The sequence below is a fragment of the Nomascus leucogenys genome, chromosome 7b (genome assembly GCF_006542625.1).
Source record: "Nomascus leucogenys isolate Asia chromosome 7b, Asia_NLE_v1, whole genome shotgun sequence".
Taxonomy (NCBI): domain Eukaryota; kingdom Metazoa; phylum Chordata; class Mammalia; order Primates; family Hylobatidae; genus Nomascus; species Nomascus leucogenys.
In genome coordinates this window covers 105,334,330-105,345,679 of record NC_044387.1, presented here as the reverse complement: position 1 = coordinate 105,345,679, position 11,350 = coordinate 105,334,330, and positions in this window count along the sequence as shown.

Genomic DNA, 11,350 nt, shown 5'->3' with positions numbered 1-11,350 from the left:
ACCAGCCTGGCCAACATGGTGAAACCCCATCTCCACCAAAACAAAAACAAAAACAATACAAAAAAAATACAAAAATTAGCCAGGTGTGTTGGTGCGGGCTGTAGTCCCAGCTACTCCAGAGGCTGAAGTAGGAGAATCGCTTGAACCTGGGAGGTGGAGGTTGCAGTGAGCCGAGATCATGCCACTGTACTCCAGCCTGGGTGACAGAGTGAGACCCTGTCTCAAAAAACAAACAAACAAAAAAGCAAAAACAAAACAACAACAACAACGAACTTAATATCTGAGCTAAAAAGGGTAAACGTTTTGGGAAGGGATCTGGTTACTGTGTTTCCTGGAATACAACTCTCTTCTATTTGCAAATCCGTTCTATTTGCAAGTCCCTTTTCCTTTCCCTATATTCTTAATTTCTTATAGGCTGAAACTCCAAACCAAGAGCACCATAAAGTTTGAAGAGTTCTATGCAGCAGTTTGGGAAGAGGAACCCATTCCCTCGGAATTCTTGCTGGGTTTGACCCTTTTAACAGAAGGTGGGGGCACTGCTGGCAGCTTCACAGATCCGTGTAAACCTCAACGGAGAGGCTCAAACAAGGGAGACACCTCTCTGCTTTTGACCTAACGAGTAAATCACTGCATGTCTTTTTCGAAACAAGGAATTGCAGGCTGATTCTGAATGTCCGGCAGCTTCTGTTGGAACTCATAGGGCTAAATGTCTTTCACAGACAGCTTTTGTCTCAGACACGGCTATAGGCGTGACTTATTGGTTATTTCCCCTCTGCTTTCACAGTGATAACTCAAATAATAAAATTCTAACAATCAAAACGAACATGTTTTATCAGCAAAAGAAAAAGTCAATGGGAGTCTATATACAGTATAGATATATCTGTAGTGAAACGTATTTCACATTTTAGCCAATCCGTTGTTCTTTTTATTGAAAACAGGTTCCTGGATCTCATACCATGGAATAGCTCAGTAGATGAAAGAATGATATTGAGGCTAGAATTTTAAAAAGACTTCTCCAAGCCTTGATTAAGAAAGAGGATTTTCTTAATCAAGAAAGAGGATTCAGTGGAAGGGGAAAGTAGCTAAGAACATTAGTTATTAATTACAAGGATAACAGGCCGGGCGTGGTGGCTCATGCCTGTAATCCCAGCACTTTGGGGGGCTGAGGCAGGCAGGTCACCTGAGGTCAGGAGTGTGAGACCAGCCTGATCAACATGGTGAAACCCTGTCTCTACCAAAAATACAAAAATTAGCCACGCGTGGTGGCACATGTCTATAATTCGAGCTACTCGGGAGGCTGAGGCATGAGAATTGCTTAAACCCGGGAGGCGGAGGTTGCAGTGAGCCGATATCGTGCCACTGCACTCCAGCCTTGGTGACAGAGTGAGGCTCCGTTTCAAAAAACAAAACAAAAACAGAAAAAAAAACAAAAATTACAAGGGTGACAAAGTCAGGCCCAGACAGACATATTCTGTCTGGGCCTGACTCAGGGAATCAGCCTGTGAAATCACACAGCCCAGAGGGCCAGGACTTGTCCCTGTAATTTCCTACTAAGAGCAAAGCATGAGCAGCTGATGTATTTCACCATAATTACACATGCAAGAGTACATGTGGTGTGCATACAATGAGAATATTTTTTTCAAATCCAAACTCAGGACACATGGTCTGACAAAGGACTTCTAAAGAATTGTTCATTTTTGACATAATAAAACAGACAAATCTATTATGTGTGTGTGTGTGTGTATATCTGTATACATATATATAAATAAATATATTTCATACTGCATACCATTGCCAAGTGTTTGGTAGAACTTGGGAAAACTTCTGAGGCTGAATCTGGGCTCAACAAGAAGAATGCGGTGTTGAATATTGTTGTCTGATAGGCACTATCAGGAGGAGATAGGCACCCAGGAGGAGAAATTGGCAGCCCGCATAGCTCACATTTGCCATCACTAGACAATGAACTTGTTAGTGTCGTAAAACTTACGTATTAAACCACATGTATCATTTCCATTAATGGTATGGTGAGAACAGAATAGGTGTTCTCAATAGAGATGCAACTCTTAAAAAATTGGGAGTAGAAGATCACAATGAATCATCAAAAAATGCAGAGGTTTCAGGTAAAAACTAAACAGATGAGGCAAGCTACACGTTTATTCTTTGACATTATAAAGTATGTGTACATCATTTAAAAAATCACCTTTCTTAATAAAACGAAGTCAGAATTTTCAAGGTGAACGCTGAAAAGAGAATCTCCCAGGTGAGGCAGAGAAGGCAGGTGAGAAGTCCTCCCTCTGTTCCCCCAAGAGTCACTTCAGCTTTGGCTTCTCATCAACCCTTGCGGCCACCTCCACACCCACCATGGGAGGCTCCCCCAGCTGTGGCCTGAGGGCCCTCCTGGGAGACTCCAAGGCACAGCTGAGACAAAGCTGAGGGTTCAAAAAGACCTTACCAAAGGCTGATGGATTACAAAGAAGAAATAAAAAGCTAGACCATAATTTGAGGATGCCTCAAATTATGTGAACCCCTAGATGTTCATGGACTCCAGGTTAAAAAATTCTGATATGTATAGGTATATTTTAGATTTATATGTAAAGTGATTTAAATCTTTATTTCCCAAAGTAAAATAATACTTTACGCAAGGGGTCAAACCTATTTCTTGCCAAAAAATTACCTTTTTGAGATTTTATATAATTTTAAATTAAGTAAATATTTGGTCTTTTCCCTCTTCAGTTATATCTATAGACCATGTCAAAAAAAAAAAAAAAAAAAAAAAAAAACCAAGAACAGGGGAACAAGAAGAGCTACTTGATGTAAAGAAATGACTGAAAGACAAGTTCAGAGAAGAATTTAGGAATATGAGAGAACTTGAAAAACATGATCCAGAAAAAAGAGGCAAAAAGTAAATGTATTTTAAGAATTATACTTGGCCCACATTTCATTGTTTTACATTTGAGGATTTTTCAGATAAAAAAACACGTATTTATTATAGACAAATTGGAACCTATAGAAAAATATAATCAAGAAAATGTAAATCATCTAATAATGTCATCACTCAGATCAGCACTATTATTATGTTGGTATATCTCTATCTAGTTTAACAAATTTTTAAATATAAATAAAACAAAATTTGTGATCATCCTCAATTATTATTATTTTGTTAATATTATTATGTCATGAACATTTCAACAAATCATTAATTAGAGTTTTGACATGAATTTTAATATCCACCTAAGATTTTATCAAATGGACATATTATAATTTAACAATTCCCCCAAACTGGTAAATTATTACCAGTTATTCACTATTATATTTACTATGTTTAAGACTTTAATGGATATACATAAATATTTATTCATTTATTTCCTTCAGGCAAAACATAATTGTGAATATCTTTAGGAATATTTTTAAAACTGCTCTCCAGAAACTTACACCAATTTACCTTATTACTAACAGTATATATGCACACCAGCGTTAGCTTTTACCCTGGTCTACGTTGGGTGTATTAGTTATCTATTGCTGTGTAAAAAATTACCCAGAAGTTTGCCAGCCTAAAACAATAAACGTTTATTTTCTCATGGTTTCTAGAAGTCAGGAATTTGGGCTGGGAGTCTCTTGGCCGGGACCTCTCATGAGACTGCAAGTTCAGCTGCTTGCCAGGGCTGCAATCACCTCCCAGTTCACATGGGGGAGGATCTACTTCCAAGCTCACTCACTGGCTATTATCCAGATGTTATCAGGTCTTCGCCATGTGGGCCTCTCCATGGCACAGCTCACAGCATAGCAGCTGGCTTCCCTCAGATTAACAGAATGAGAGAGAGTGCCCGAGGAGGAAGCACCAGTCTTTTCAGAACCTCATTTTGGAAGTAATGTTCCATCAATTTGTCATATTCTATTTGTCAGAGCAAGTTACTACATCCGGCCCATATTCCAGGGAAGGGGATTACACAAGGAAGGGAATGAATACCAAGAGATGGGATCACTGTGGCCGTTTAGAAGCTGCCTATCACAGTATATTGCCTATCAAAGTATCCTTATTTCAAAAGTAAGCTTTCCCAAAAGTAATAACTCAATTTTATTTTACTTTGTTCATATTTGATTGCCTGTACAGTTGATCATATTGTTTATTTACTAATAAGCTAATATTTATCTAGTAAGATTTCTTTTTTTTTTTTTTGAGATGGAATCTTGCTCTGTGGCCCAGGCTGGAGTGCAGTGGCGTGATCTTGGCTCACTGCAAGCTCTGCCTCCCGGGTTCATGCCATTCTCCTGCCTCAGCCTCCTGAGTAGCTGGGACTACAGGCGCCCGCCACCACGCCGGGCTTTTTTTTTGTATTTTTAGTAGAGACGAGGTTTCACCATGTTGGCCAGGCTGGTCTCGAACTCCTGACCTCAGGTGATGCACCTGCCTTGGCCTCCCAAAGTGCTGGGATTACAGGCATGAGCCACCGTGCCCGGCCTGTATGACCCTTTGAAACTGCACATTTGATTAGACTCCTTTGGCGTGCATGCCAGGTCTTGCATTCTCTGGGTATGGCCTTCCTCTCTAGCCTCGCCTCCCTTCACCCCCGCACATCCTCCCTCCATCTCAGCCTCTCCAAACCACGTAAAAGCTCTAAGATGCACTGTGCTGTTTCTTACCTCCAGTTCTCTTCATGTGCTGTTCTTGAAATGCTCCTCCCTTTTTTCTCATTCACTCACACTCGTCCTTTAAGTTCAGTTTAAGTGTCACCTCCTCAGAGTCTCCTTGCATTCTTCCATCTGACCTAGATGCCTCCTCTCCTCCCTGACTGTCTCACAGCACCCATTCCATACCCTATTATAATTGTTTCTAAACTGTAAACTCTTAAAGACCGAGTGCACTTTTAGCCTGGTGTATTAATATCGCATTTACAGATTTTATTTGAGTTTTTCCAGTAATGTAGCATATGCATTACAGCACAAGGTGATTATGTGCCCCCAACTTTCTCTGCTTTCCGGAGCTCCCAGGTGTGGGGTCTGGAGGCATGGGCAAGACCATCTACTGCTCAGAGCCGGGAGCTGCAGGTGCCACCTCCTTCCCCTCACCATGCCCCCTCACTTCTCCCTACTCTTGCGACTGAGCCCCATGGCCAAGCTGCTGTGGAGCCAGGAAATGAGATGTCTGGATGCTCTGCTGCTGGACTGCCACAGCTTCCCATGCTATCTTCTTGGCCCCTCCCTATCCCCACCCCAACAAGACTGGGTGAGAGGGGAGGTGTTGATGCTCGTTCTGCTGACTGGCCCCTTTTGGGGGAGATGGCTGGCCCCAAGACAAGAGATGGTGGTTCTCTAAGCATAGAAGGTGGGAAATTCAGCACCTTTTCTTTTCTCAGTCAATTCCAGAAGTAACAGTAATAGCCAAATGCTTCTTGTGGGCCAAGAGCAATTTTGAGGGCTTTACATTTAACCCTTATGGTAACCCTATGACGAATGAATTAGCCTTATTATTCTCAATTGACATACGAGGAAATTGAGTGAAAGAAAGGTTAAGTAACTTAACAAAGTCACCAGCTAGTAAGTGGCAGCGCAGATTCAAACCAAAGCAGGCCGGCGCCAGAGCCCCTCTGTGTGCCCACGGGGCTCCACTGCCTCTCTCCTTAACCAGCTGTTACAGGGAGGTTCACTGACACCCACGGCGATGGTCCAGAGAAGTGTTTGGCAGCCAGGCATTCCTCCCTGAGCCTCAGCGACCGCGTGGGATCGTGGTGCTTCTCTTTGCCCCTCGTTTAATTCTACCTGCTGGATGTGGTTTTCAAGTTACAACGTCTCTCGGCTGGCTCCCCATGGCTTTTCAAAAATGTTTCTCTTAGAGTTTAATTATTAGTCATCTGCCCACTATTTATTTGTACTTTTCATGACATTTACTTTCATATGCTTTTACTGCTTTTTTTAATTGATAAGGTAACATGCGCTCATGACAAGCTATGCTGATTGCAAAAAGTGCACAGTATGTAGAACAAAGGCATACATTTTGTTCACAGCTTAAATGTGGTGATAAAATGAATGCTTTTTTTGTCTGTGACTAATCTAGCCTTCCTTCTAACTCCATCCTCACCTTACCTCTCTGCCACCCCCACCCGCAGACTAGTGGCAAAAAATTAAAAAATAATAATAACTCGTGGCTCACGCCTGTAATCCCAGCACTTTGGGAGGCCGAGGCGGGCGGATCACGAGGTCGGGGGATCGAGACCATCCTGGCTAACATGGTGAAACCCCGTCTCTACTAAAAATACAAAAAATTAGCCAGGCATGGTGGCGGGTGCCTATAGTCCCAGTTACTCCGGAGGCTGAGGCAGGAGAATGGCGTGAACCCCGGAGGCGGAGCTTGCAGTGAGCCGAGATCGAGCCACTGCACTCCCTTCAGCAGGCAGCCTCATCAGCAGGCAGGGGAAAGGGGCGCCTTCGGGGTGGACAGACACCTCCTCAGGTCTCTCCTCTTATTATCAGAGTGAAAACCTTTTCAGAAGCTGTCCCAGCAGACTCCTCTATTTCATGTCATCCCTAACCTTGCCACCTGCCCGGAGTTGGAAGGAACACTGGGAAGGAGAGTGCCAGGCATTTCCACAGCCTCTGCTGTCGGAAGCAGGATCTGCTGCCTTGGAGGAAGGGGGAGGTAGATGGCTGTGGCGTAAGAAACAGCAGTGTCTGCCACCTGAAACAGACCCTGCTCTTTCCCCTGGGCAGGGCAATGCTTTAAGTGCTCTAGGCTTGTGCTCAGAAAAGGAAAATGGAAGAATCCACTAATAATTTTAAAATATTATCTCCTGTATATGGCAACATACACTATGGATACATGGTAATATGTACTTTTTTGTATTTTACTTTTTTCATTTGACAATGCTAACTTAATCATATACTAAATTCTATATATACTAGACTCTATTTCTGGACTTTCTGCAATGTCTAGTCCTGTGCAGTATGACACTTTATGTTGTACAATCTGGCAGGGCGACGCATCTTTAGTACTCTTCAAAATTTGCTTAAATATTTTTGCAAGTATGTTTTTGTCATGTTAGCCCCATTTAGAGCTGAATTATGCCTTAAAGGCCTGGTTATACTCATGTTTACACACACATATTCATGCTTAACTGGAATTATGTGCCATTAAATGACCAAGTTCCTCTTGTTAGCTATCCCAGAGGGTCACAACTTCAAATTTCTACATGAGCCAGACAAGTAATGTAAATGACTGAAGCAGGCTACAGTTCCAAGATTAAAACACAGCAATATTCTTAGCTTCCTGAAAGAAATAGGCTTTCCTCCATTTTTCTAGAACCATGTGTCTCATTTAACTTCTTTTGATGGAAACATAGTAATTAGGAAATATTTCTCAACTACCAAGTGACTAGTAAGTTGCATCCAACATTTGGCCTTAATTATGGGGAAATAATAAAGAGTAGTGGGAATTGTGGCAAATCTGCCTCTTCTAAGGAGAATAATGGCATCAGCCCCACCAATTGCTGCTACTGGGGATTACAGATACTCACATATCTGCTGATTTTTACAGAGAGCTAAAAATACAGATTTTATATGAAACTTCCTAATTTAAAATGCTAATATTTAACACATCTGCAGGCCAGGTGCCATCCATAGGCTACTAGCATGTAAGCTCTGAATTGGACCTATATATTACTACCATTAAAAAGTAGTTTTCTTTTTGCTAAATTGTAAACTATTATTTTTAACTGACTAAACCAAATATAATCAAAATAGCTAAAAACTGGAATCTTTGGTGATTTCACTTTTCTACAGCGCCCTTAAGTGAAATAAATTTTTTTCTGTCTCTTCACAACAAAATGATACATATTTTTCTTTGTTTGTTTTACTTACCTTTATAAAAGAAAACTGTATGAGCTATCATTTAAAAAATTTCTGAGGCTGGGCATGGTGGTTCATGCTTGTAATCCCAGCACTTTGGGAGGCCAGCGGGGGAGGATCGTTTGAGCCCAGGAGTTCAAGAGCAGCCTAGGCTGAAATTAGGTGACAGATTTTAGGTATTAACCTACCCAGTAAAAAAACTACCAATGGTAATTTCCTGAATTTGAAATTATAATATTAAAAATTCATCATTTTATTTCCTTCTCTGTATGAATATCTCTTATCATCAAATAATCTCTGATTCCATATACTGTGAATCCGTTCATTATCATTATCATACATGATTGGAGCAAGAGAGCTTTTGATTCCTGCCTGGTGACTGTGAAAATCTCTAAGCCACCAGGTGGCAGAGTGTCCTTGGTTTAGATTCAGCATTGCATTTTTTTTTTTTTTTTTTTTTTTTTTTTTTTTTTTTTCTTCACTGATTGCCAAATGAATTAATAGTTTACAGCTATTGTGAGCAACCTTTAAACCTCTTACTCATGTACTCCTAAAATCATTTTGAAAACATGTGCATCACCCACAAACTTTTAAGTTTACATATATTTCAACAAAAGTTTAAATAACTCAGGAGATGTAACTGTTGGCATACTGTAGAAACTTTAAAATAAAATTGTTATATCAATCTTTACATACATCTAATAGAATACAAAACATTATAGGGGTCTGATAACCACCATCATCTGTTTTTTTTTTTTTTTTTTTTTTTTTGAGACGGAGTCTTGCTCTTTCACCCAGGCTGGAGTGCAGTGGCGCGATCTCGGCTCACTGCAAGCTCCACCTCCCGGGTTCACGCCATTCTCCTGCCTCAGCCTCTCCGAGTAGCTGGGACTACAGGCGCCCGCCACCACGCCCGGCTAATTTTTTGTATTTTTAGTAGAGACGGGGTTTCACCGTGGTCTCGATCTCCTGACCTCGTGATCCGCCCGCCTCGGCCTCCCAAAGTGCTGGGATTACAAGCGTGAGCCACCGCGCCCGGCCCATCATCTGTTTTTAAAAATTCTGAAATAAGCTCATCTTTCATAGTTGGATGCTTTATATTACTCTTTTTTCCCTTGAATCTCATTTTCCATTTTATCTCCTCTACAGAATTTTATACTAATATAAAATATTTTATAATTAAAAAGCTGTGATCACCCTATTGTACTTCTCTGCAACAAGAGTATGTATATATTTTATTTTTTGTGTCTTGTGACCAAAAGGTGTTGAATGTCAAAATTTTACTAACATACAGTTATCCAACACCATAAACATATTACTTTTGATAAATAGTTATAACAAAAAGTGAAATTAATTGGAAATGCATTCCTGAATGAGTCAGCCTAGGGGCTAGAAGTTTTCATTGTTTGGGGCCCAGGATTCTTACACTCCCAGGCAGTGCACTGCAGTAAGATTCTGGATGGGAAGGGGGGGGCCTTTTTTAAAGTAGGAGAAGGGTGCTCGTGAAAGAAGAGACAGGAAGAGGAGATCCAGCCTAATGAAAGCTTGTTAATTTTAACATAATGGGCGCAGGTTAATTTTAGGAAAGAATATGTATATGAGCTGATGATCTAGAAATTTGTTTTCTTAAAACAGTGGTTCTCACCTAGGGGAGATTTAGCCCACAGGGCACATTTGGCAATGTTTGGAGACATTTTTGGCTGTCACACTGGGGGCAGGGTGCCGGCATCTATTAGGTAGAGGACAGGGCTACTGCTAAACTACTCTGAGAGCCCGAAACCCAGCAAGTGCTCAATAAATGTTTGTGGAAAGGAAAAGACAATAAAAAGGAGGGAAGGAATCACACAATTGGCTGCAGAGAGAGCCACAGTAAGATGACTGGACTCCCGCAATTAAATTTGCTGAAAACCTCAGAGTACTGCGTTCTCTTCTGTGTTTATACAGTTTTCTTATCCGAAAGGAGAAATTCGAGGAATAAAATTTAAAAGGTCTACATTTTCCCAGTATATATTTTCATTAATTAGAGAAATCCTGAAAAACACAAAAAAGACCAATATGACCCCTAATTTTACCACTTAAATACCTACAGAGAATGATAAATAGCAGCCCTTGTTTTGCTTATCTCATCCCACTTATATCTGCTAATCAGTTGATGTCCATTCCTTCATAATTTTTTCAAAGCTTTTTTTTTTTTCTTTTGATAGGAGTTTCGCTCTTGTTGTCCAGGCTGGAGTGCAATGGCACGATCTTGGCTTACTGCAACCTCCACCTCCCAGATTCAAGAGATTCTCCTGCCTCAGCATCCTGGGTAGCTGGGATTATAGGCGCCCGCCACCGTGCCTGGCTAATTTTGTTGTATTTTTAGTAGAGACGGGGTTTCACCATGTTGACCAGGCTGGTCTCGAACTCCTGACCTCAGGTGATCCACCTGCCTTGGCCTCCCAAAGTGTTGGGATTACAGGTGTGAGCCACCGGGCCCAGCCTTTTCTAAGTTTATAAAGAACAATTTATACCTTTAAACTTTAGAGTATAGAATATTAAGATGGCTTCAAAATTGCCTATTGAGAGATTCTTTCTTTCCTAATATTAAAAGCACAGTGGTCCATTGGGGTTATATATGTATACTCACACACACACGTACACACATATTATTGTGTACTATGGGAAACAAATAACCATACTTTAAAAATAATCTTTATTGAGATATCATACTGCTAAAGTTTAGAACCATCTCCTTGGGGGTTTAGGCAACCGCAAAGTTAGAGGGAACCCAGCCCTCTATAAGACCCACTGCACTCCTGACACTAATTGCAGGTTTGGGGGATTGGTCCCAAAACCACCCTTGAGTTCATTTATTCACTAGAGGGACTCACAGAGCTCACTAAGAACTGTGACACTCACAGTTACGGTTTATTACAGGGAAAGGTTACAGATTAAAATCAGCCAAGGGAAGAAGCACAAAGAGCAGAATCCAGGAAAAATACCCAACATAGAGCTTCTGTTATTCTCTCCCCATGGAGTCTTAGAATTATTTTTCTCAGTATGTGTCTGTAGCAATATGCATGGAATATTGCCAAGTAGGGAAGTTTTCATGGGGCTCCATTATACAGGTGTGATTGATGGCCTGTGTGGCTGATCTCCGTCTCTGGCAAGCTGATACTGTGTGACTCAAATGCCCACCCTGTATCCCATTGTTGGTCTTTCTGAAGGGGTCAGCCCCACCCTAAATACTATCTGGCATGGCTAGATCCAACCTTACATGACATTGTTAGACTACTAGCATAATCCAAGGCCCCCAGGTAAACAAAGACTCCTATCTCCTATGAAATCCAAGGGCTTAGATGTTACCACCCAGAAGCTGAGGGCAAAGGCCAGACCTCTTTGGGTGTAAATTTAAATTCTTTACGACACATATATACGTACAACCTATATATAGCCATTTTAAGTGTACAGTTCAGGCTGGGCGCCATGGCTCATGCCTCCAATCCCAGCACTTTGGGAGGATGAGGTG